Raw genomic sequence first — 27,479 nt, 5'->3', positions numbered from 1 at the left:
CTGGGTTCAGGCAATTCTCCTGCCTCAGCCTCCTGAGTAGCTGGGATTACAGGCATGGGCCAGCTCATTTTTTGGATTTTTAGTAGAAACGGGGTTTCACCATGTTGACCAGGATGGTCTCGATCTCTTGACCTCGTGATCCACCCGCCTCGGCCTCCCAAAGTGCTGGGATTACAGGTTTGAGCCACCGCGCCCGGCCCTAAGGTGATTTTTCTGTTGGTATGTATCTCCATTTCATTCTTGTTCAGCCCCCACCCTGTCACAGTACTTATCAATCTTTTGTTACCAACATTAAATAAAAAATTTTAATCAACTATCCATATGTCTGTGGTTTTATCTGACCAACTTTCCATAACTATCATAAAGCAATAATAGGTAAACCACTGCTAAATTTTAAAAAAGTAAATACTATGCAAAAGTTGACTGAGAAAAAATTTTACAAAAGACTGCTTTACCTTGGTAGTAACAGTCAAGTCTTCATCATCTGGTTTAGGCATGAATCCACACAGTTTCTTGGAAAATGCTTTAGAGCAAAAACATGTAATAAAAATCAGCAAGTTGATTTTTTTTTTACAAATTTTTTAACTGCCAGTTCATAGTCAGCTTCCCCCTCCAATAAACAAAAACACAGTCTGGGAAAAGGTCAGCCATCTGTATATTAAATAACGTTTCTTGATACAATTAAAATATGGCCTCTGTTCTAAAATAGATTTTGATTACCTATTTCTGCCTCCAGCTGTCTAAATCTATAAAATATTAAATGAAAACTGACCTTGAGCTCCATAACAAATAGTAACAGCCATATATTGGCAGAGCTTGACAATAATTTACCCTCATAAATTATCTGTCCTGAAGCAGAACATGAAATTCAATTAATGGATGACATAACTTTTGTCACCTAAACTGGAAGGAACATTATGACCTAAAACAAGGTAGAAAGATCCATTGTCTCTTGTCCATTATCTATCCCTGGTTAAAAGACTAATCTGTGTCACTTCAAAATGGCAGTCTTGATTTCTCAGCATGAAAACCACTTAAGAAGGTCCCGATGCTTTCCTTTGTCCTAAAAGAGTACAGAGAATCCCCTGCTGTATTTGAAATGTGTGAGAGCTAAATGTACAAAAGTCTAATAACAAAGGTGTATTTTCTTATTGAGGATACTCTTCCCAGAAAGATTAAAACATTAACAATTATAAAAATCCAATTATTTTCACTCTATAGGTCCTACCTTATTCAGGTCCACATAAAGTAGTAAGCCCTTAAAAATCTTCGTAGGCTCTCAGGTATCCAACGAGAGGGACTGCTGGAAAAAACAGTTCTGGCAGTTGTACCTCCAACTGCCATCTAAATGTCTTCATTCCTATGGGTTCTCACTTCCAGATTCCACTTATGCAGGGCTCCATGGCAGTTTCCAGTCTTCAGATCTTCAGTCTACCACCACAGACACACCTCCAACTACGCAGCTGAATTTTGTGACTGATTTGACAGCCAGTGATGCCCCTGACCCAGCCTGCATGGATATGAGAAGGACATCAGTGAATTGGGAAAAGAGGCAGAGATGAGGAGATACCTGCCCTGGGCCCCAGATCTATGTAGTTCAGTAGTCTCCAGCCCATCAGTACTCAAGGGGCTCTAAGCCACCCCTCTGTAAGTCAGGATGGAATTAGATGATACCACATTTCTGTCTGCGATAGAGACTGCTCTCAGTGTCTCCAAATGTCTTAAGCGTCTTACAGCAAAAATCTTCAAGTTTGTCAGTTCTTGATTTAAAAAGAGCACAGCAGTCTGTTTAGAGCTTCCTTGAACCCTCTATTTTAATGCACCTTTGTAGCTTGTGTCCTTCATCTTTATAATTTATCAGATTTGTCATAAACTCCAACATTCTAATCTCTTACTGAATAATCTGTATCCAGTGTCATTTTTCTTCAAACTTGGCCTTCCCCTGCTCATTCCATTCTTAGCCAGTTCCATTGGGTTCACTAGCTAATTCCATTCTCATTCTATCCACTGGGTGCACCAGACTCACTCCCCCTTTGTATTATTAAAACACATGCCAGGCCAGGCATGGTGACCTTGTAATCCCAGCACTTTGGGAGGCCGAGGCAGGCAGATCACTTGAGGTCAGGAATTCGAGATCAGCCTGACCAGTATGGAGAAACTCCATCTCTACTAAAAATACAAAATTACCTGGGCATGATGGTACATGCCCAGATAGGAGGTTGAGGCAGGAGAATCGCTTGATCCCAGGAGGCAAAGGTTGCAGTGAGCCGAGATTGTGCTATTGTACTCGAGTCTGGCAACAGGAGCGAAACTGTCTCAAAACAACAACTACAAAATGCCCATAGAATAAAACAAGAAGGAAGAATATTGGGCTTTAAAATGAGTTCAAATCTCATTTCTACCACATCTTATGTCCGAAAAAAAGCATCCTAATCTGAGTTTCAAGTTCTCTATGTAGAAAATCATTTGACCAGAACATTCAACACAGATTGAAGTACTAGAGATATTGTAATTTGTCCTAAGATTCATTAAGTTTCTGTAATTCTGTATGCTTTTGGTTCTGTCTATAGGAAAATTGGGAATACATAGCCAGCAGAATTTGAAAACCAAAGAAACACCAAGGAAGAAAAGTTATGGAAAAAGAAAAACAAAAAATAAAAAAGCGTTATGGAAGTAGGCAGAAATACTAGCCTATAGGGAAAACAAAACTGGGAAGTTAAATAATTTCTCTCCAAGACTTGCCAAATCTTGGTTTTGTATAACTTCCAGTCCTATGGGCAAACCTTTACTGTGCCTTAAAGGCTTTGATGGTTAATTAAAAAAAAAAAAAAAAAAATACTGGTTACCACACAAATTGTCAAATTTATTAGGACAAACTCAAGGACTAACTTCATTTCTAACAGTAACCTAAAATGGGAGTTTAACTTATTTAAACTCATTAATTTAGACATTAAAATAATTAATGACATCTTATTCAGACCTATACCTTGATCAAAGTGCTGCACAGATATCTCTATCAATCTGTACTGAGGCGCAAGAGAACAGATTTGAAAGCCAGATAGGCTGATGGTCAAACTGTGGGTCAGCTATTTTGTGAACTGTGGGATCATGATCCAATTAATAAACCTCTCTAAACCACAGTTGCCTATTTAATAAACAGTAAGTTATAAGAAAACAGACATTGTGATGGCTTTATGAGATAGATGCATAGCACATAATAGGGTATTTAGCCTAGAATGCAACAATAGTTTCTTCCATCTGTATTTTCTTAGTTAACATAATTTTTTTAAATCTGTAAAATCCTACCTGACTGCAGATTCATCAGAAGTCCCAGAATCTATTAAAGGAAAAGATAAAATACATTTTAAATCAATAATATATAGAATATTAAAACCATGAGAAAGCACAATGATGCATGCCTGTAATTTCAACTATTTGGGAGGCTGAGGAAGGAGGATCACTTGAGAAACCCAGAAGTTTGAGACCAGTTCAGGAAACAGCAAGACTCTACCTTCATTTAAAAAAAAAAAAGTAGGCCGGGCTCGGTGGCTCACGCCTGTAATCCCAGCACTTTGGGAGACTGAGGCGGGTGGATCACGAGGTCAAGAGATCAAGACCATCCTGGTCAGCATGGTAAAACCCCGTCTCTACTAAAAATACAAAACATTAGCTGGGCATGGTGGCGCGTGCCTGTAATCTCAGCTACTCAGGAGGCTGAGGCAGGAGAATTACCTGAACCCAGGAGGCAGAGGTTGCTGTGAGCCAAGATCGCGCCATTGCACTCCAGCCTGGGTAACAAGAGCAAAACTCCGTCTCAAAAAAAAAAAAGTATGCACAGTTGTATACATGATTTAGATTATTTTTCTTTAAAGTATAGGATTGATGCTTTGTTACAAAGTATTCCTTTGGGAGCATACCTGGGACCTTATTGGAATTTATATAAATTATACCTATTGGGATGTAATTAATGCAGTAAGAACTCTTACTTCCCTTACTTTGTATTTGTTAAATGCAAAGAAGAATAAATTTATCAGAATTTGATATCTACAAGTGAACTGCAGTATACAAGTTATCCTAGCCAAACCCAATGAAATTGGCTGAAAATGATTTGTTAGCAGAACAGATGGAATGAGTGACCAGTGTCAAACAGCATGATTTCTGGACCAAAATGTGAGGAGGGCAGTTAAAACATAGTAAACAGTAGCACCCCTTATCCACTATATGTGTGGAAAAGACACATTTGCCATGTTTTTCTCTGCTCTCAAACCACAGCAACAATCATCAACAAAGAAGGTTCTGTGACCAAAAGTGGAGAGGTTTTCCCCACCAGCAAGCAAGCAATCACTTCTGCAGACGACACAAACTGGGTGTCATCTAATTCAGTTCTCACACTGTCTGCAGATAGCATCAGATTCCACAGGGAAAGGGCTCAGTCCCATGAGACTGCCTCCCTACGTCCGTCCTAAGTCTGAAACTCCAGAACTTCTGACCGATCAGCTTCAAATTCTCGTTCCCAGGACTCCCTCTTTGGGTTAAATTGAATTGCTGGAATGGCTCAAAGTACTCAGGGAAACACACTTACCAGTATACTATGAATGACATTACAAAAGGTACAGATGAACAGATGCGTAGTGCAAAGTATGGGGCTAGTGACACAGATTTCCATGCTCTCTCAGGACATAGCACCCTCCAGGAACCCCCATGTATTCAGTGATCTGGAAGCTCTCCAAGCCCAGTTCCTTAGGGTCTTTATGAAAGCTTCAATACACAGGCATCACTAATTAATCACTGGCTGTTGGTGACTGACAACCTTAAGCCCTTCTCTCCTCTCCAGAGTTTGCAGAGTGAGACAGAAGATCTCAACCCTCTAATCAGTCATGTCTTCAGGATGGTGACCAGTTCCTATCCTGAATCTACCTAGGAGCTTCCAGCCATCGATTATTAGCATACCAAAAGTCATCACTTTGGAAATTCTAAGGGGTTTAAGAATTGCACACCAAGAAATGAGTCAAAGTCCAAACACAGATTTTACATCTGCAGTTCTGAATTATGTGGTTACAGCTACTAACAGTTAACTGTATTCTAAACATATTACATTAAAAACTCTAGAAATAAACTAGTCATAAGTGTTAGTGTGCCAGTCTGAGAAGCACAATAAAATCTAGAGCTCTTGCCCTCTATCCATCTCAGGATGTGAATCATTCATTTGTCCAGTGCATTCACACTGCAATGTGCTGTCCAGCCATTAGTCACCAACATGGTCTCCTCCTGCATCCAGTCATCAATATCATTAAGGCCTGAAGGTCCAGGAACACTGAAAGCTGGTATCTTTTTTTCTGACTTAGAGTCAGGGGGTGAATAGTGGCCTAACTCTACATGACAATGCCTACATCATTCACCTCACTTCATCTCATTACACAGGCATTGTATCACTTCACATCATCACAGAAAAAGGGTGAGAACCATACCATGTATTTTAAGAGACCACATTCAAATAACTTTTATTACAGCATATTACTATAATTTTCCATTTTATTTTTAGTTGTTAATTTCTAACTACCTAATTTATAAATTAAACTTTATCATAGATATGTAAGTATAGGGAAAAAAACAGTCATTCAGTACTATTTGTGCTTTCAGGCATTCACTGGGGGCCTTTGAATGTATCTCCCACAGTTAAGGAGGAACTACTGCACTCACTTTGCTGTAACACAATACATTCTCTCTAGCTCTTCAGTTAAAACTGTTCAGCTTAGGATAAAACACCCTATCACCAAAAGTCAGCAAAACATAGGAATCGGACCAGAAACAGGGATTCTTGCAAAAACTTTCCAGCTGCCAGTGGAGAAGAGCTCAAGAGATATTAATGTGTTACTCTGACCAATACCCTTGGGGAAGGTACTGGGTGTTTTACTTAGTTGTAGCTATGTGCTCTGCCCTACTGAGAAGCACAATATGTGTTCTGCCAGCCTGAGAAACAATACAATCTTGTTTGTAATAACAAGGCCCAAATTCACCTGCCATTTTACCTCCTACAGAAAAATCACTAGAGAGATTACTGCTTTTAAGAGCTTATCCACTCTGAACCACATCACAGAACAAGACTGTCTCTCCAACAACAACAACCACTACAAAGAAACAAACCTAATTGTTCCCATGTAAAAGTAAGTCTAGGTCCACACTAGATCTGAAGAGTTCACAATGCCATGAGACAGGATAGAAACATATTTAAAAATTATATTCCTGCTTTCTGTAGAAATAAAACTGTTGAATTTAAGCTTTTGTAAGACAAGTCAAGAAAAAGAGCAGAAAATGCAAAAGTAAGACTTGAAAGGCCATTTCATCATCAAGGGCTCATTCACAAAGTGTATATATTGTTCAAAACCTTGGTTCTGCATTTTGACATGAGTAAGCTGCAGTTTCATTCGAGGATGTCCAAGAGATCAAATAAGACAATGTCATTTGTTATTTTCAGTCTTTTTTTTTTTTTTTAAGAACAGTAAACTTCATTAGAGAAATGAATTGTCATAACTTCATAGGCGAAAGGCTCATGAGTCATAATTCTAAGGGCATTTGTTAAATATGGTAGTGCATGCTTGCATTCTGAACTTCTCAACCTTAAACTCTCCTATAGTAAATATTCACAGTTACAGACTGATTAAACAAAAGCCCCTTTTAATCTGACATTATTTTTCCTTTTCTTTTTTTGTTTGAGACAGAGTCTTGCTCTGCTGCCAGACTGGAGTGCAGTGGCACAATTTTGGCTCACTGCAACCTCTGCCTCCTGGGTTCAAGCCATTTCTGTGTCTCAGACTCCTGAATAGCTGGGACTACAGGCATGCGCCACCACATCCAGCTAATTTTTTATATTTTAATAGAGATGGGGTTTCACCATGTTGGTCAAGATGGTCTCGATCTCCTGACCGCGTGATCCACCCGCCTCAGCATCCCTAAGTGCTGGGATTACAGGTGTGAGCCACCACGCCCAGCCTATTTTTCTTTTTCTTTTTTTCTTTCTTTCTTCATTTATCAGCAACAGGAGAGTCTAATTAAATATGGTAGAGTGGTATAAGGGAATACAATGAAATGTGTAAAATGAATTAAACCAGAGCTAATCATATTAATGTGGATACATCTGGAAAATCGAATACAAAGTACACAAAAGAAAGTGGCAGAAAGATATACAAAGTGTAGAACCACTCACCTTCCATTTTAGGACACAAATAAAAATTCTGCATATTATTTCTGAGCATCACAATATAGTTAAGGATTTCAAAAAGGTATTGAAATGGAAAACAGCCAATGATGTTGGTAGCCTCAGTGATGTTCATGATGTTGGTTGCCTCTATGCAATTATTATTTTTTTAAAAACTTGTATACCAAAAAATCTCAAAATCGCCATTTTAAAAGACTGTATTCCAGTTATGAATGATTACTTTCCTAGTTTTTAATAACCAAAGATGCCACAAACACACCCATACACACACATGCATACACAGTCTGCTCGTTAGAACAACTCATTGCTTTCAGATCATCGGTGTAATAACATTAACCAGGAGTCTCTAATGTTAATACAGAAACTGACATCTAAGTAAAGCATTCCTTTAGGTAAATAACAGAACTCCAACTAGCACACAAGACACTGAAAATCTCTCAGAGTCTCAAAATTCACTGCTTTGAATCCCTGACAAGTATAAAAATTCCATATTGGAAATGTTATGTTATTTAAAATATTAAAATAGAAACAATCTGAGTTAAAACTCATATTTAAAAAAATCTTGTCTTATACTTCTAAATTTATTTTTATTAAAATATGGATACCAACAATAACATTTATGTCAATGTCTTTCATTCAATTTAGAATAAAAAGAATTAGGGGTAAGAAGAATGTGAGTACTTCCAATCATTTAAGGTACTTATTTCCAGCATTCCATTTGTATTGAAAATGTACCTGCTCTCGATGTCTTTACATTCTTTCTTTGTACTGCTTCTCTCACAACAGGATCTTCCATTTCAGTGGTACGCTGAATGAGTTTTAAAAGAAAATAACTAATAAATCATATATATTTTATACAATATAAAGTTAATTAAAAATAAATATATATAATTACCTTCAAGGAAGGATGTTATTCAGAAGGCCCTACAAAGCAAAGGGGACATGTCATCAATTATATGTAGATATGACAGGGCCAACCAAACATTCATGCAGTGTTAGTATCAAGGTGAGTCCTCATGCCTGGCTCAGAAAATAGTTATTTAAGGTTTTGAGCGTTCTTTTTGGCATCTCCTTTTCATTGCCTAGGACAGCAACGTGATGGAAATATACTGACTAAAATAGGAATACAGGATCCTTAAATCACAAAGTTTATATTTCAAAAGTGAGATTGTTTCAAATGCCTATAACGAAAATATAAAAGTACGGATATTAATGTGAATATGTTGGGCTGATAAGGATAAAAGGGACCATTAAACAGTGCAGCAAATCATAACCTGAGAGAATCAATGTCAAGGTTGATAGTGAATGCTACAGAGTATTTAAACTCGAAACATCAGAGGCATCGATGCCAGAACACCACAAATATTTATCGTGTGCTTCTCCTTGTCCTATCACTTAGGAAATACACAGTTGGGATGCCAGTTCAGGTGAATGTGTGATTCACCTCTCATCAAAGAAAGTCTTCTAAATTGATCAGCTATGATACACACTTATAAAATAACAGTTTCTCAAAATTCTCATTTTCCAATGCCCACATGGCTACTGAAGCACCTAAATTTCTCATATCCTCGTTTGACCTTTTCTTAAGAGGTTCTTGATGCACTCATGCAAGACTTAAAACATGTCAAATAAACCATATAGAATAAGCTTTCAGTATCAAAATAATTATCAAAACAGAAAACATTGAATTGTCACAGTCTTGATAGAAAAGAACAAACTTTTATATTTCCAGATCACTGCAGTATTCTTAGAAAATGACAATTTTGGTAGTCACAGAATAAATTTTATAATATGACTGCTTCTAAAATTAGCTAAGCTTGATATGTCATCTTACTCTGTAAATGACTTTTATAAAACAGCTATCATATCAAAGAACCGGCTGACACCTCCCCCCCACCAAATTAGCCAAAATGCAACTTAATCATATCTTATTCACTGATGTCAATGAAATTTCTTGCTCCGAGGCCTGACAGTTACGAGGAGAAATTAGCGGCTGTGGTTTACCCCAATTCTAGCACTCCCTCCTGCCTCCAGTATGCTCCACAGCAATAATCGCTTTTGCTAGACTGGGCATATGCCCAAGGAACTGGAAGTGAGGCATCTCAAGCTTCCTTGGTTTTAACTCCAAAGTCCCCCAACAAGCTTTCTTTTCTTCCCCCTCCTTGCCCTTTCACAATCCCTCTTCCCTTGGAAAAGTGATCTGTAGATCTGTCATCCTGATGCTTCTCTTCCTAACTGTTTTTTATGGATAATTGTGACCACTTTTTTCATCGGTATCCAGCAGTAGTATACACCAGTACTTTCTTTTTCCATCTCATTCTGCTTCTTCTGTGGCTAGAATCCTACTTCAGAAATAAAAGGAGATTAATGCCTTCCCTTGATTCTGTTATTTTTTTTAAAAAAATGCTGTCCAATGGTTCTTTTTCCAAATTTCTCTAAAGGAAGGCTGTTTCCTTGTTATTCAGAGCTGTGTCCAAGGAACAGCACCAACACCACCTGAGTACTCCTGAGAAAGGCAGAATCTCACACTTGCTGAATGAGAGTGCCTGTTTTCCAGAAGCTCCTCAACTAACCCATGAAAATTTGGATGCCCTGTTCTACACTAATGTGCTTCCACACTGGTTTACCTTAATTGCTCATCTGGAACTTAGCCTCAATTTCTTCCCTATGAAGTCCCTGAATTTAATTCTGCATTATAAGCCATAATGTTTCTAATAAACTTTTAATCAGGCTATACCTTCTCTAACTTCCTCTCCATAAATCACATAACACTATTCAATTATGTTAATTTGGCCTATATGATACTATCTGTTGAAGTTGTAACATTTTCTATAAAACTAAATTATGGCCATACATGGCTGACCATTTATGGTGATATTCAGCTATGGTGGATAAAACACAGGTCTGTGTGGTGAGGTACCTCAATCCTTAATGCCTCTTCAACAGTGAGAGTGACAGCAAGAGCAGGAAGATGGCACTCTCATTCTCTGACACATTTTGGGGCTGGAAGCTGAGGTTATCTTCTTTCCTATTTATATCACCCTGCTCTTCCTTCTACAAATCAATTTGACTTTACTACCTTCCTTTACATACACTTGCATACTGTTTCTTCATTTATTCCATGTACTCTCTGCCCTCCACATTCTTTCTTTCTCTTGTTCATTTCCTCTTCCCTCTTTCCTGACTTGCCTCAGATCTTAGAATATCTTAAAATGGGAACTAATAATTCAGCTCCTTTGGTGGTACTCTCAATAGACTCAACTGCTGACCCTGATTAGATATACAACTTGCCACCATTTTACTTCTCCTTTACTTAATATACATTTAATAGAACATTTTCTTTAGCTATTTGAATATATTAGTGCTCATATTTTAAAAAAAGAAAACATTCTATCAAATGACTTTTAAATAAAATAGTATTTTTACCTTCTCCTTTTACATTGACTATATATATTTTTCCCATTGGAAGGTCTAGGTAAAGGCTCTGATGCTTTCTTGGGGACACACTGTTGAGGTAACATCAAACGAGTTTCCATTTAAAAAATTATGAGTTGCATGAAGACTTTCTTGTCAATTTTTTTCTTTTTTTTTTTTTTTTTTTTTTTGAAACAGGGTCTCACTCTGTGACCAAGGGCTGGAATGTAGTGGCATGATTATGGCTCATTGCAATCTCAAACACCCAGCTAATTTGTTTTGTGTTTTAGTAAAAATGGTGTTTCACCATGTTGGTCAGGATGGTCTCCATCTCTTGACCTCATGATCCACACACCTCAGCCTCCCAAAGTGCTGGGATTATAGGCGTGAGCTACCACACCTGGCTCAAACTCCTGGTCTTAAGTAATCCTTTCACTTCTGCCTCCCAAAGTGTTGAGCTAACCAGTGTGCACCACCACACCCAGCACTAATCAATTTACTTAAATAAATCTCAGTTTACCCAAGCTTGGTGTCTCACTCTTATAATCCCAGCCCTTTGCAAAACCAAGGTAGGTAGATTGCTTGAGCTTGGAGTTCAAGACGAGCTTGGGCAACATAATGAGAACCTATCTCTACTAAAAAAAAAAAAAAAAAAAAAAAAAAAAAAAAAAAAAAAAAATTAGGTATTGTGGTGTGTGCCTGTAGTCCCAGCTTCTTCAGAGGCTGATGTGGGAGGATTACTTGAGCCTGGGAAGTGGAGACTGTAGCGAGCCAAGATCATGCGACTGCATTCCAGCCTAGGCAACAGAGCAAGACTCTGTCTCCCCCAAAGTTTCATTTTAGTATTTTAAAACTAATTTGACTTAAAAAATAAGAGAAGCATATACTGTAAACCAAAGCATTCCAGTAGAGAATGTCATCTCCACTTTCTAGATCAGGCTCATCTGTTATCTTCATATGTCCATTGACTTGCTTATCCGAGCATGGCACCCCAAAGGAAACATGTTAACAGACAGAATATTAGCATGTGCATATTTCAGTCAGGAACTAGCTTTGAAGTACCTAACTCTACTTTGCAAACGCCACCAAAAATAAGAAAACATTTAAAAATTACATATTGGCAGCCGAGCGCGGTGGCTGATGCCTGTAATCCCAACACTTGGGGATGCCGAGGCAGGCGTATCACAAGGTCAAGAGATCGAGACCATCCTGGCCAACATGGTGAAATCCCATCGCTACTAAAAAATAAAAAAAATAGCTGGGCATGGTGGCACACACCTGTAGACCCAGCTACTACTAGGGAGGCTGAAGCAGGAGAATTGCTTGAACCCGGGAGGCGGAGGTTGCGGTGAGCCTATATTGCACCACTGCACTCCAGCCTGGCGCCTGGTGACAGAGCAAGACTCTGTTTCAAAAATATATGTATGTATATATTGGCTAGGTGCGTTTGCTCATGTCTGTAATTACAGCACTTTGGCAGGCTGAGGCGGGTGGATCACCTGAGGTCAGAAGTTTGAGAGCAGCCTGACCAACATGGTGATACCATCTCTACCAAAAATACAAAATTAACCCAGATCAGTGGTGGGCACTTCTAGTCCCAGCTACTTGGGAGGATGAGACAAGAGAATTGCTTAAAGCCAGGAGGTGGAGGTTGCAGTGAGTGGAGATTGCACTACTGCATTCCAGATTGCGTGAAAGAGCAAGACTCCATCTCAAAAACTTATATATATATACACACACACACACACACAAATATGTATATTATATATATATATATAAAATACTTTTTTTTCCTCATTAAACTTTTTTAATGGGTCTCAAAATTCTGTGACAAATTTTTGGTCAAGTTGTTTCCATTAAAAAGTACTGATTTTAGGCCGGGCGCGGTGGCTCAAGCCTGTAATCTCAGCACTTTGGGAGGCCGAGGCGGGTGGGTCACGAGGTCGAGAGATCGAGACCATCCTGGTCAACATGGTGAAACCCCATCTCTACTAAAAATACAAAAAACTAGCTGGGCATGGTGGCGCGTGCCTGTAATCCCAGCTACTCAGGAGGCTGAGGCAGGAGAATTGCCTGAACCCAGGAGGCGGAGGTTGCGGTGAGCCGAGATCGCGCCATTGCACTCCAGCCTGGGTAACAAGAGCGAAACTCCGTCTCAAAAAAAAAAAAGTACTGATTTTAAAAACTAATGAAACTGCCACAAGCAAAAAAGAAAACCAAAGTGGTCCACAAGACATTCTCCTTTCCTTCTGAAGGTTTTACAATGCATTGTCATTAACCAGTCTTTTACTACTAAACTTAAATGGCCAATTGAAACAAACAGTTCTGAGACCGTTCTTCCTCCACCACTGATTAAGACTGAGGTGGCAGGTATTAGGGATAATATTCATTTAGCCTTCTGAGCTTTCTGGGCAGACTTGGTGACCTTGCCAGCTCCAGCAGCCTTCTTGTCCACTGCTTTGATGACACCCATGGCAACTGTCTGTCTCATATCACGAACAGCAAAGTGACACAGAGGTGGACAGTCTGAGAAGCTCTCAACACACATGGGCTTGCCAGGAACCACATCAACAATGGCAGCATCACCAGACTTCAAGAATTTAGGGCCATCTTCCAGCTTTTTACCAAAATGGCGATCAATCTTTTCCTTCAGCTCAGCAAACTTGCAGGCAATGTGAGCTGTGTGGCAATCCAGTACAGGGGCATAGCCAGCACTGATTTGGCCTGGATGGTTCAGGATAATCACTTGAGCAGTGAAGCCAGCTGCTTCCATTGGTGGGTCGTTCTTGCTGTCACCAGCAACGTTGCCACGACGAACATCCTTGACACACACATTCTTGACATTGAAGCCCACATTGTCCCCAGGAAGAGCTTCACTCAAAGCTTCATGGTGCATTTCAACAGATTTCACTTCAGTTGTAACGTTGACTGGAGCAAAGGTGACCACCATACCAGGTTTGAGAACACCAGTCTCCACTCGGCCAACAGGAACAGTACCAATACCACCAATTTTATAGACATCCTGGAGAGGCAGGCGCAAGGGCTTATCAGTTGGACGAGTTGGTGGTAGGATGCAGTCCAGAGCCTTAAGCAGCGTGGTCCCACTGGCATTGCCATCCTTACGGGTGACTTTCCAACCCTTGAATCAAGGCATGTTAGCACTTGGCTCCAGCATGTTGTCACCATTCCAACCAGAAATTGGCACAAATGCTACTGTGTCGGGGTTGTAGCCAATTTTCTTAATGTAAGTGCTGACTTCCTTAACGATTTCCTCATATCTCTTCTGGCTGTAGGGTGGCTCAGTGGAATCCATTTTGTTAACACCAACAATAAGTTGTTTCACACCTAGTGTGTAAGCCAGGAGGGCATGCTCTCGGGTCTGCCCGTTCTTGGAGATACCAGCTTCAAATTCACCAACACCAGCAGCGACAATCAGGACAGCACTGTCAGCCTGAGATGTCCCTGTAGTCATGTTTTTGATGAAGTCTCTGTGTCCTGGGGCATCAATGATAGTCACATAGTACTTGCTGGTCAGGAGATATCAATGGTGATCCCACGTTCACGCTCGGCTTTCAGTTTATCCAAGACCCAGGTATACTTGTAGAAGCCCTTTCCCATCTCAGCAGCCTCCTTTTCAAATTTTTCAATGGTTCTTTTGTCAATGCCACCGCATTTGTAGATTAGATGGCCAGTAGTGGTGGACTTGCCGGAATCTACATGTCCAATGACGACAATGTTGATATGAGTCTTTTCCTTTCCCATTTTGGCTTTTAGGGGTAGTTTTCATGACACCTATGTTCTGGCGGCAAACCTGTTGCAAAAAAGTATAATACATATTAATATATATAATATATATATTATATGTAATATATATAATACATGTTATACATAATGTATAAATATGTATGTATTATATATAATATATAATATATATAGTATATAAATAATATATTACTTGGTGTAATATTTACAATATTAAAAAATTTTTAAATATCCTCATATAAAAATTTCAGTGTTAAGATATTTATGATAGAAAACTTGGAAATATGTCATATTGAGCATCAATAGAACAGCATAGAAGATGCTTCATTTAGGTAAACAAACATTTGAAAACACCTACATATTTTTTGATAAAATCTTTACTGATAGGAAAAAAAAGTTTGAATAGAATGATAATATAGTAATAAAATTTTTATGTTATATTTAAATAAAAGCAAGAAAATATGTGACCAACTATGCCACAATTTTATTTATTTTTTTATTATACTTCAAGTTGTGAGGTACATGTGCAGAACATGCAGGCTTGTTACATAGGTATACACGTGCCATGGTGATTGGCTGCATCCATCAGGCCAGGGACAGTGGATCACACCTTTAATCTTAAGACTTTGGGAGGCCAAGGTGGGTGGATTGCTTGAGCCCAGGAGTTTGAAACCAGCCTGGGAAAAATGGTCAAACCCCATCTGTGCAAAAGACACATAAATTAGCTGGGCATGGTGTTGCATGCCTGTAATCCCAGATACTCAGAAGACTGAGATGGAAGAATCACATTACCCTGGAAAGTCAAGGCTGCAGTGAGCTGAAATTGCACTACTGCACTTTAGCACAGGCAACAAAGTGAGACCCTGTTAAGAAAGAAAACAAAAGGAAAGGAAAGGAAGAGAAAGAAAGAAAGGAGAAAGAGAGAGAGAGAAAGAAAGAACAAACTTCAAAAGTGTAGCAAGCTTTCTTTAAAAGGGGGGAAAAAAAGAACATTTATTTAGGAAGCATCTAAAATGTGCCAGGGTTCTATTTCACATTTGTTGTACATACTGTAATCATAAAATATCATTATGATGATGGCTTTTTCCTCATTCCAGTGTGTTAAGAGCAAAATGAATCGATGTGATCCTTTGTTCTCTCCATTCAAAATTTCCTTCTCTTAGACTTTCACATGGCTGGCTGTTTCTCATCCTTTAGTTGGCAGCTTAAATATCATACTCAAAGAGGTCTTCTCTGACCACAGATTTTCATTCCTCTCCCATTCCCATCCTAACTAAAAACTTCCTTCATATCTTCTAACATTTTCTATTTTCTTTTTAGAAAGCCTTTACAGTGAGAAGTATTTGCTCTTTCTTTTTCTGTTCCTGCTACTATAGCATAAGATCTCATCTTGTATATTCAGTGTCTCACTGACTAGCACAGTTTGTGAGCTATAACCAAAATAAATTCGTAGTCAAAACACTTAAAATTTCATCAGAACATCTTCAGTCCTAGCAACCTGCCAAAACTAAACACACCCCTACCCCAAATTTAAAATCCACATGCCATTTCCTACTTTCCCATTCTTCTCTTGATGCTACTGCCATTTTATTATCCTTCAGGTTTACAAAAATTATTCTCGAGATTTACTAAGTCACTGAATACTGCTGTGATCATTTTGTCTCACATTTGTAAAGATATTTTCCAGTTTACAAATGTTTTAACATTTCCCACTACTTTTGTTCATTACACATACCTGAGAGGTACCATCAGTACCATTTTTATGAACGAAGTCAATGACAATCAAATAAAGAATTCTTCCCAAGGTCCTTACCTAGTAAGTGGCAGAACCAGGACACTAACATGTCTTTTGACTTCTACTTGGTGCTGGCAAAACTATGCACCAGCTGCTTCTAGTGAAAAGTCAGGCCCCTCCCATTTCTCTCCACAGCCATAACATGAGAATACCCCATTATTATTTTATACTTCTGCTGCCCTAAGTGTGGCTGCCACAAAAGTACTCAGTGTGTTCTCTTTTTGAAAATGACTTCTGGCCAGGCGCGGTGGCTCACGCCTGTAATCCCAGCACTTTGGGAGGCCGAGGCGGGTGGATCACGAGGTCAAGAGGTCGAGACCATCCTGGTCAACATGGTGAAACCCCATCTCTACTAAAAATACAAAAAATTAGCTGGGCATGGTGGCGTGTGCCTGTAATTCTAGCTACTCAGGAGGCTGAGGCAGGAGAATTGCCTGAACCCAGGAGGCGGAGGTTGCGGTGAGCCGAGATCGCGCCATTGCACTCCAGCCTGGGTAACAAGAGCGAAACTCCGTCTCAAAAAAATAAAATAAATAAAATAAAATAAAATGACTTCTACTTAGTACAACACTAAACGAAATTGATGTCATTACAGGCCCACATAGTTACTACTCCCCAGGTTTTTTTCTTAACTTAAAATGTTCGTTGTAGATCTATATTGGACAATCAAAATATATAAACATATTAAAATCCCAGCATTATCTTTACAGGTTCCAATTTCAATAAAAACTACAATTCAAACTGTTTCTAACTCTCCTTATGATTTTGCACATCCAGATATAACATAGAATGATACATTTGGCCACAGCTTAACCTGAAATAATTCTTTAGATTTTATATAAACTTATTTTCTGAACACAAAGCAGTTTTTTGCACATTCTAAACTTTATTTTTCTGGCACTATACTAGCTTCTTAAATGTATCATGCAAATTCGCAGAATTATACTATGAAGCAGTAATTTACTTAGCACATAAATACTTTATCAATTATGAGCTCAAAAACATGAGAAAATAATTCATTATGGGCATATGCAGGAAGTAATTATTTGTGGGAGAAAATGAGAATTTAGTTTATAGTGGTACCTTATTTAAGCGGGTTGGCATTGCAAATAGTATTAGTTGCTTTTATTCTGTTTGTCAAAAAGATAAAGATAAATGTATAAATTCAGCTCTTCCAAAGAAAAGGAAAAAAGCAAGAGTAAAGCTTGTGGGCAGTAATTGTTGAATGAAAGCCACACATAGATAACTAAAGAGAAAGCTGTAACTAAATATGCTGATTATGAAGACACAGATGGACTGAAAGACCAGTCATTAAAAAAATGAGATCTTGTAATCCCAGCACTTTGGGAGGCTGAGGCGGGTGGATCACGAGGTCAAGAGATCGAGACCATCCTGGCTGACATGGTGAAACCCCGTCTCTATTAAAAATACAAAAAAATTAGCCGGGCGTGGTGGCAGGTGCCTGTGGTCTCAGCTACTCAGGAAGCTGAGGCAGAAGAATCATTTGAACCCAGGAGGCAGAGGTTGCAGTGAGCCAAGATGCACCATTGCACTCCAGACTGGTAACAGAGCAAGACTCTGTCTCAAAAAAATAAATAAATAAATAAATAAAAAATAAAAAAATTTAAAAAAGAAATGAGATTTGTGAGAAAAAAATTGGGTGGGGATAAATCATTTTAAAAATGTGAGGATGAAGGGGGAAACAACAAAGAAGCCTAACTAGTCAATTTAATATGCGCTTCAGCCAAGAGAGAAAAGAAACAACATGACGTACCATAAAGTACATGGAAAAATAGACATGTAACTGAGCCTTTTGTTCCTTTATGGCCCTAACAATACAGGTTAATATTTATGCTACAATTAGTTTTTTAAAAATATTTCTGTGACACAGAGTTTAATTTTATTACTATAAAACATTCAATTAGCTAACCATGGTCATCTGCCACTACCTGAAAGACCGTTATTATTGTAGAGAGGAAAACTAGAACTTTCCATCAGCTTTCCACCTAGAGGAAGAATTGGTCACCAGAATTCTAAAGAGTAATGCATGTTAGCTTATTAGTGGCATTAAGGGGAAAAAAATAAAAGAGTAATGCATGGCTTATAAAGGCATATTTATTAGAGCATGAGTTGGGGCTAAGAAAATGTTTAAGAAATTTTAGTCTAAAATCATAATCTAAGATTCCAGTTGAATTATACTAGAAAATATATTGTAACTCTCTTCGCTATTAATGACCTATTTCTAATTTATTTCTTGTTTATTTATGGCATAATTTCCCAAAATAACACATCAAAACTTATACATCTTTAAACATTAAAAAATAATACAAATGTAAGCAATATTTTTAACTGTAGCATTTAATCAATAGATACATTAAGTAAATTACTTATAACATTCCATTATATAAAAATTCATTCATCATTTATTCATATTAAACAACTATTAAGGTTGAATGTGGCAACTCATGCCTGTAACCCCAGCACTTTGAGAGGCTGAGGTGGGTGTATCATGTGAGTCCAACAGTTAAAGGCCAGCCTAAGCAACAAGGTAAAACCCCATCTCTACAAAAAGTACAAAACTCAGCCAAGCATGGTGACAAAGGCCTACAGTCCCAGGTACTTGGATGGCTGAGGTGGGAGGATCACCTGAGCCCAGGAAGTGGAGACTGCAGTGAGCCAAGATTCCACCACTGCACTCCAGCCTGGATGACAGAGTGAAACTCCATCTCAAAAAAGCAACAAGGACAATGCTTCTTACATGGAAGACTGTATTCCAGGTACTCCAGGATGCACACAAATATGTCTATGACCTCCAGTAGCTCATAATATGCAGGAACTTCAAGTGATTATTTAAACAACTAAATATAAAAATTCTGATATGTTAAATTTCTGAATGTAATATAAAGACTTTGAGTGGATATTTTAGATAAACTACAATGACAAAATTATGGTGTTAAAGTCTTACCACTGGTATTAAGAGTCTGCTTATATGACTGGTTATTCACAGTAAAATACATGTTATTCATTAGCTGAAGTGTTTTACATATTCCCTTTATGGATAACTTATAAAACACACAAAAATTCATTTGTAATACAAAGTTTGGTAACATAAATTTAAATTTCTACACTTCTACAATTTATATTTTTAAAGCAGATACAATCTGATTATGTTGCCCAGGCTGTTCTCAAACTCCTGGGCTCAAGCAATCCTCCTACCTCAAACCCCCAACTAGCTGGGACTACAGGCATACACCACCATACTCAGCTAGTTTTCTACAAATGTTAACATTATTTTAGTCTCACTACAGAAGTAGTAATAGAAGTAGAAAAAAAAATCTCTCCTAAAAACTGTATGATACCAAAATAATAAGTGTCCAGAAAAGGGTATATGCTATGTGCTGTACAGTTTTGCCAATAAAAAGTACCAGGGAGATTCCATGATAACTACAAGTAATTTGATTCACTGAAGATTTATACAGGCACAAATATTATGAAAGTAACACTAGTATGATTTAAAAGCCAATATTAGGCCAGTCGTGGTGGCTCACACCTGTAATCCAAGCACTTTGGAGGCCAAGGAGGGTGGATCACCTGAGGTCAAGAGTATATATATATATATATCCAAATAAACCTTAACCAAATTGTATATTTCCTTTATTGGGGAAAACATTTTCTAATGTGATTTTCCTGCCACTATGTATTTTCTAGTTCATTTTCTTTCAGCCCCTACCCCATTACAGTACTTAATCAATCTTTTGTTAGTTAACAAGATTAAACAAATTTTTAAAATCAGTTAGCCATGTCTATGCTTTTCTCTGACCAACTTTTTACTACCAACATAAAAAAGATAGATAAACTACTGCTAAATTTTAAAAGTAAATAATATGCAAAACTTGACTGAGAAAATTAATTTTGCAAGAGGCCACTTTACCTTGGTGGTAACAGTCAAGTTGTCTTCATCTGGCTTAGGGCATGAATCAACACACAGTTTGTGGACAATGCTTTAGAGCAAAAATATACAATGAAAATGAGCAAGTTGATTTCTTTACAAATTTTTTAATTGCCAGCTCATATTCAGCTTCTCCCTCCAAAAAACCAAAACACAATCTGGGCAAGTGTCAGCTATCTGTACATTAAATAATGTTTCTGGATATAATTAAAATATGGTCTCTGTTCTAAAAATAGATTTTGGTTACCTATTTTTACACCTCTACCTCTCTAACTATATATAATAGTCAATGAAAACTGACCTTGAGCTTCATAACAAATACTGACAGCCAATATATACCAGAGCCTGATGCTAATTTACCCTGACAAATTATCTATCCTGAAGTTGTACTTAAAATTCAATTAATAAATGATGTAATTTTTGTTACCTAAACTGGAAGAAACCTGATGACCTAAAACAAGGCAGAAAGAACCACCATTTCTTGTCCATTATCTATGTCTCGTTAAAAGACTAATCTGTCACTTCAAATTGGCAGTCTTGATTCCTCAGCATAGAAACCACTTAAGAAGGTCCCATTGCTTTCCTTTGTCCCAAAACACTATGGGGAATCACCTGCAATATTTGAAACATGTGAATGCTAAGTGCACAAAAGTCTAATAACAAAGGGGTATGTTCTCTTTTAGAATACTCTTCCCCGAAAGAGTAACACATTAACAGTAATAAAAATTCAATTATACTCACTCTATATGTCCTACCTTTTTCAGGTCCACATTAAATAGGAAGCCCTTAAATCCTTCACAGGTAGGGTCAGGTGCAGTGGCTCACGCCTGTAATCCCAGCTCTTTGGGAGGCTGAGGGGAGCAGATCACTTGAGATCAGGAGTTCAAGACCAGCCTGGCCAACATGGTGAAACCCCGTTTCCACTAAAAATGCAAACATTAGCCAGGTGTGGTGGCAAACATCTGTAAATTCAGCTACTTGGGAGGCCATTATATTTGAACCCTGGAGGCAAAGGTTGTGGTGAGCCAAGATCATGCCACTGCACTCCAGCCTGGGTGATGGAGAAAGACTCCCTCTCCAAAAAAAATAAATAAATAAATAAATAAATAAAATAAAAAACCTTCATAGGCACTCAGATATCCAAGAAGAGAGACTGCTAGAAAAAGAGTCCTGGTACTTGTACCTCTGTTTCCCTAAGTACTATCTAAATGTCTTTCTTCCTATGGGCTTCCAGATTCCACTTGTGCAGGGCTCCATGGCAGTCTCCAATCTTCAAATCTTCACTCTATGAAAGCACAGATTCCTGAAAGGATGGCCTCAAATGACCAGGAGTGGCTCTCTACATCCCTGCTCCTGAATAACAAGCTAACTGGAATCTCCATCAACTGCCCCCAGCATAGACACACCTCCAATTGCCCAACTGAACTTCATGACTGATTGGCCAGTCAATCATGCCCCTGCAGCCTACATGAACATTGGAAGGCCATCAGTGAATTATGAAAAGAAGCAGAGGTGAGGAGGCACCTGCCCTGGGCTACAGATCTATGTAGTTCAGCAATCTCCAGCCCCTAGTACTCAAGAAGCTCTAAGCCACCCCTCTGTAAGTCACAATGGAAGCACGTGATACCACATTTCTATCTGCTGTAGAGACTCTTCAGTGTCTCAAAATGTTTTAGCATCTTTCAGTAAAAATCTTCAAGTTTGTCAGTTATTGATTTTAAAAAATGCAGCAACATGTTTAAAGCTCCCTTGAACCCTCTATTTTAATGTGCCTTTGTAAATTCCCAACATCTTGTGTTCTTCATCTTTGTAATTTATCTTTATTAAACTTGTCATAAACTCCAATATTCTGATCTCTTACTGAAGAATTCGTATTCCTATCCAATAAAGTATTGTTTCTCCTCAAACTTGGGCTTCCCCTGCTCATTCCATTCTGAGTCACTGCCATTGGGTTTAACAGTTAATTTCATTTTCATTTTATCCACTGGGTGCACCAGACTCACTTCCCCTTTGTATCATCATCGTCGTCGTCATCATTATGATCATCATCATCATCATCATCATCATCATCCTCATCATATTATCTGAAAGAGAGTCTCGCTCTGTCACCAGGCTAGAGTGCAATGGCATGATCTCAGCTCACTGCAACCTCCACCTCCCATGTTCAAGCAATTTTCCTGCCTCAGCCTCCCAAGTAGCTGGGACTACAGGTGCTTGCCACCATGCCCAGCTAATTTGTTTTGTATTTTTAGTAGATTGATTTTCACCACTTTGCCCAGGATGATCTGGATCTATTGACCCCCTAATCTGCCTACCTCAGCCTCCCAAAGTGCTGGGATTACAGGTGTGAGCCACCTTGGAGTGGCTGTAATCCCAGCTATTTGGGAGGCTGAGGCAGGAGAACTGCTACAACTCAGGCAGCAGAGGTTGCGGTGAGCCTAGACTGCACCACTGCACTCAAGCTTGGGCGAGAGAGCAAGACTCTGTCAACAATAACAACAACAACATGCCCATAAAATAAAAAAAGAAGGGCAAGTACTGGGTTTTAAAATGAGTTTAAATCTCATTTCTGCCACTTCCTATGTCTAAAAAGAAAACTATCCTAATCTATTTGAGTCTCAGGTTCTCTATCTAGAAAAACACTTGACCAGAATGTTTAATACATGTTGAAGTAGTAGACGTTATTTTAATTAGTCCTGTGATTCCTTAAAATTCTGAAATTCTGCATGCTTTTGATTGTCTGTAAGAGAATTGGGGATACATAGCTAGAAGAATTTGAAAAAATAATAGAACAAAAGAAACACCAAAAGCAGAGAAGAACACTTGAAAACATCAAGAGGTTAGGGAAATGTCATGAAAAAAGAAAAAAAGACTAAAGAAAAGTATTGTGGAAGTAGGCAGAAATACTAGCCTAAAGGGAAAACCAAACTGGGAAGTCAAGTAATTTCTCTCTAAGATTTGTCTAATCTTGTTTTGTAAAATTTACAATCCAATGGCCAAACCTTTACACTGCCTTTTAAGGTAAAGATAAAGCCTTTGATGGTAAAGATAAGATATTGGTTACCACTGAAATTGTCAAATTTACTAGGACAAACTCTTAGATCAAACTCATGTCTAACAATAACCTTAAATGAGAGTTAACATATAACTAGATTTGACTATATTCATTAATCTGATTCTAACATATATCTTGATGTAGTTGCTGCACAGATCTTTATCCATCTATGCTGAGGAGCAAAAGAAAGATTTGGGGCCGGGCGCGGTGGCTCAAGCCTGTAATCCCAGCACTTTGGGAGGCCGAGGCAGGTGGATCACGAGGTCAAGAGATCGAGACCATCCTGGTCAACATGGTGAAACCGCGTCTTTACTAAAAATACAAAAAAAATCAGCTGGGTATGGTGGTGCGTGCCTGTAATCCCAGCTACTCAGGAGGCTAAGGCAGGAGAATTGCCTGAACCCAGGAGGCGGAGGTTGTGGTGAGCCAAGATCGCGCCGTTGCACTCCAGCCTGGGTAACAAGAGCGAGACTCCGTCTCAAAAAGAAAGAAAAAAAGAAAGAAAGATTTGGAAGCCAGGCAGCTGATGGTTTAACTGTGAATCAGATACTTTGTTAACTATGGGGTCATGAGCCAATTATCAACCTCTCCAAACCACAGTTGCCTATTTAATAAACAGTAGGTCATAAGAACACAGATGCTGTGATGGCTTTATGAGAGAAATGCATAGCACATAATAGGGTGGTTAGCCCAGAATACAACACTCAACAGATATTAGTTTCTTCCATTTATATTTCCTTAGTTAATATAACTTTTCAAATCTGTAAAATCCTACCTGACTGCAGATTCATCAGCACTCCCAGGATCTATTAAAGGAAAAGATAAAATGCATTGTAAATCAATAACAAATATATAGAATATTAAATACATAAGAAGGCACAGTCGTGCATGCCTGTAATCTCAACTACTTGGGAGACTGAGGCAGGAAGATCACTTGAGAAACCCAGAAGTTTGAGACCAGTTTGGAAAACATAGCAAGACTCTACCTTCATAAAAAGAAATTATGCACACTTGTGTGCATGCTTTAGACCATTTTTCTTTAAAGTATAGGACTGACGCTTTGTTACAAAGCATTCTTTTGGGAGCATACCTGAGACCTTATTAGAATTAATGTAAATTATACCTACTGGTATGTGATTAGTGCAGGAAGAACTCCTACTTCCCTTAGTCTGTATTTATTAAATGTAAAGAATAAATTTATCAAAATTTGATATCTACAAGTGAACTGCAGTATACAAGTCATCCTAGCCAAACCCGATGAAATTGGCTAAAAATGGTATTGTTATCAGAACAGGTGTGATGAGTGACCGGTGTCAAAGAGCATGATTTCTGAACCAAAGTATGAAGGGCAGTTAAAACAGAGTATACAGTAGTTCCCTTACCCATGACAAGCGTGGAAAAGACATACTTGCCGTGTTTTTCTCTGTTGTCACGCCACAGAAACAATCATCAACAAAGAAGGCTTCCATGATCAAATGTGGGGAGGGTTTTTCCCCACCAACAAGCAAGCAGTCATTTCTACAGATGACACAAGCTGGGTGTCATCTAATTTAGTTCTCACACTCTGTCTGCAGATAGCATCAGAGTCCACAGGGAAAGGGTTAAGTCCCATGAGACTACCTCCCTACATCAGTCCTAAGTCTGAAACTCCAGAACTTCTGACCAACTGGCTTCAATTTGGGGTTCAATTGAGGTTCCCAGGACTCCCTCTTTGGGTTAAATTGAATTGCTGGAATGGCTCAAGGTACTCAGGGAAACACATTTACCAGTTTGCTATGAATGCCATTACAAAAGGTACAGATGAGCCGGGCACGGTGGCTCAAGCCTGTAATCCCAGCACTTTGGGAGGCCAAGGCAGGTGGATCACGAGGTCAAGAGATCGAGACCATCCTGGTCAACATGGTGAAACCCCGTCTCTACTAAAAATACAAAAAATTAGCTGGGCATGGTGGTGCGTGCCTGTAATCCCAGCTACTCAGGAGGCTGAGGCAGGAGAATTGCCTGAACCCAGGAGGCGGAGGTTGCGGTGAGCCAAGATCATGCCATTGCACTCCAGCCTGGGTAACAAGAGTAAAACTCCGTCAAAAAAAAAAAAAAAAAAAAAAAAAAAAAACGTACAGATGAAGAGATGCACAGTGCAAAGTGTGGGTGAAGTGGGACGAAGATTCCATGCCCTCCCAGGACACACCATCCTCCAGGAACCTAAAGGTATTCAGCAAACTGGAAGGTCTCTAAGCCCAGTCCCTTTGGGTCTTTATGAAAGCTTTATTACATATGCACCACTGATTAAGTAAATCACTGGCTGTTGGTGACTGAAAACCTTCAGGCTTTCTCTTCGCCCCAGAGTCTGCAGAGTGAGACAGGAGATCTCAACCCTCTAATCAATGTCTTCACGATAATGACCAGATGCCATCCTGAATCTACATAGGGCTACCAGCCATCAATCATTAGCATACAAAAAGACATCAGTTTGGAATTTCTAATGATTTTAAGAATTGTACACCAAGAAATGAGTCAACGTCCAAACACAGATTTTACATTTGCCGTTTTTATTTCTGTGGTTACAGGTAATGTCAACTGTAAGCCCAAAATATCACATGAAAAACTTCAGAAATAAACATGTCTTAAGTTTTGGTGTGCCATTCTGAGAAGTGCTATGAAACCTTGAGACCCTCCATGCAGACCAGGATGTGAATTATCCCTTTGTTCGGTACATTCACACTGCATATGCTGTTCACCCATTAGTCATCAACATGGTCTCCTTCTGTTGCCTGCCATCGACATCATTAAGGCCTGAAGATCCAGGGCCACTCACAGCTCATGATCTTTTTTCTGACTTAGATTCAGGGGGTGCATAGTGGCCTAACACTGCATTACAATGCCTACCTCATTCACCTCACTTCGTCTCATTACACAGGCATTTTATCACTTCACATCATCACAAGAAAAAGGGTGAGAACTATACAATATATTTTATGATGAGTTATTGTTGTTAATTTCTTACTGTGCCTAATTTATAAATTAAATGCTATCATAGATATATATGTGTAGAAAAAAATGGCAGGTGATTCAGTACTATTTGTGGTTTTGGGCATTTACTGGGAGTCTTGAAATGTATCTCCTACATTTAAGGGGGAACTATTGTACTTATTTTTATGAACACAGCACAGCCTCCCTAGCTCTGCAGTTAAAATTGTTCAGGTTAGGATAAAACAATTTATCACCAGAAGCCAGTAAAACATAGGGATCAGACCAGAAACAAGGATCCTTGCAAAAACTTTCCAGCTGCCAGTGAAGAGCTCAAGAGAGATCAACGTGTTACTCTGTCAATACTCTTCTAGGGAAGGTGCTGGGTGGTTTACTTAGTTGTAGCTATATGCTCAGCTCTATGTATAACAAGGCCCAAATTCACCTGCCATTTTACCTCCCACAGAAAGAACCACTGGAAATATCACTCCTTTAAGAGCTTATCCACTCCAAATCACACCTCACATTCAGAGAGAAGCTTAAGCAGCACTGGGGAGGTGTGGCAGGCTGCTGGGCAGTACTATCTGATATGAAAAATGTATAGAAAGAAAACTATTAATGCCCTCTTTCTACCAGATTGTGCCAATGCTTTCCCCTCTCCTTAGCAGGAGAAAAAAACTTTTTAAACCTCATATAAAGCAAAATTGTGTGATTTCCTTGCCATTCCTCATGACAGAGAATCTAGTCATAGGTGAGTCATGTCATCATAATACAAACTGTTTTCAAACTCATCCCTCAAAGGAAGAGGATCAGTGAGGAGCATGGGTATTTACCTATACCATTCACTGCCTGGTCTTACTTCCAACTGAAAGTACCTATGGAAGACTTTGTGATTCCCATCCACGGAACAGAGAGTCTATCTGAACCTACCCCATAAACCAAGATGCTCCAGTGGGTACTGTGTGGTAATGCATGGTATCATTTTCCTCAACCCTTTCCATTATGTAGCAAATATTTAAACAAATCATGTTTTCTAAATATGTAAAGCACATGTCATCAGATCTTATGATAAAAAGAAGAAAAACAAAAGAACAAAGTATATCTTTTTTTTTTTTTTTTTTTTTTTTTGAGACGGAGTCTCGCTCTTGTTACCCAGGCTGGAGTGCAATGGCGCGATCTCGGCTCACCGCAACCTCCGCCTCCTGGGTTCAGGCAATTCTCCTGCCTCAGCCTCCTGAGTAGCTGGGATTATAGGCACGCACCACCATGCCCAGCTAATTTTTTGTATTTTTAGTAGAGACGGGGTTTCACCATGTTGACC

The 27,479-nt window shown here is 38.8% G+C and overlaps 2 long non-coding RNA genes and 1 pseudogene across 5 annotated transcripts; 1 reads left to right on the top strand and 2 right to left on the bottom strand.

Annotated features, from left to right (window-relative positions):
* The first annotated feature begins 177 nt into the window (after positions 1 to 177).
* Positions 178 to 21,979, top strand: LOC141582219 (uncharacterized). Its single transcript, XR_012515026.1, has 2 exons — positions 178 to 219; positions 21,371 to 21,979. It is a non-coding gene; the product is annotated as an uncharacterized LOC141582219 (long non-coding RNA).
* LOC141582218 (uncharacterized) lies at positions 208 to 25,098 on the bottom strand. 4 transcript variants are annotated; one of them, XR_012515025.1, is made up of 6 exons: positions 23,967 to 25,098; positions 8,112 to 8,140; positions 7,952 to 8,024; positions 3,307 to 3,337; positions 1,229 to 1,510; positions 208 to 523 (listed from the first exon to the last, which is right to left on the bottom strand). It is a non-coding gene; the product is annotated as an uncharacterized LOC141582218 (long non-coding RNA). The 4 variants fall into 4 exon arrangements; XR_012515023.1 differs by lacking the exon at positions 23,967 to 25,098 and adding an exon at positions 20,119 to 21,378; XR_012515024.1 differs by lacking the exon at positions 23,967 to 25,098 and adding an exon at positions 10,643 to 11,254.
* On the bottom strand, positions 12,881 to 14,441 carry LOC120360153 (elongation factor 1-alpha 1 pseudogene; annotated as a pseudogene).
* Positions 25,099 to 27,479: the final 2,381 nt, after the last annotated feature.

Source organism: Saimiri boliviensis, chromosome 19 (assembly GCF_048565385.1).
Source record: "Saimiri boliviensis isolate mSaiBol1 chromosome 19, mSaiBol1.pri, whole genome shotgun sequence".
Classification (NCBI taxonomy): Eukaryota; Metazoa; Chordata; class Mammalia; order Primates; family Cebidae; genus Saimiri; species Saimiri boliviensis.
The sequence above is the reverse complement of the archived record's forward strand: the minus strand, read 5'-3'. Positions and strand labels throughout refer to the sequence as shown.